We start from the raw sequence: 353 nt of genomic DNA, 5'->3' as shown, positions 1-353 counted from the left end.
GTCACGGGGAAACAATCGGGTGATTTTGGACCCTAACATTATAAAGCCAGCTATTGTACTCCTGAGGAAATGAAGATTTATATTGATACAGAAACCTGGATACAGATACTTGCGGAAGATGTCTACTGGAAACACACCAGTGGCCCCTCAGCGGTGCCTGATGACAAAGCTGTGAAACACCCATGTCATGGGACACTTAAGTGACACAAGCCTGAACTGTCACTGCGGGCTACAATCAGGGGAGTCTCCAGTGAGGCTAGTGGACACAAGCAACACCAGAAAGGCCACATGCGGTGTGAGCTCATGTCTGGAACATGCTGGAAATGGCAAGTTGTGGAATGGTTGGCAGATTG

The sequence above is a fragment of the Condylura cristata genome, unplaced genomic scaffold (assembly GCF_000260355.1).
Source record: "Condylura cristata isolate star-nosed mole 26May11 unplaced genomic scaffold, ConCri1.0 scaffold00131, whole genome shotgun sequence".
NCBI lineage: Eukaryota > Metazoa > Chordata > Mammalia > Eulipotyphla > Talpidae > Condylura > Condylura cristata.
This window is presented reverse-complemented; position numbering follows the sequence as displayed.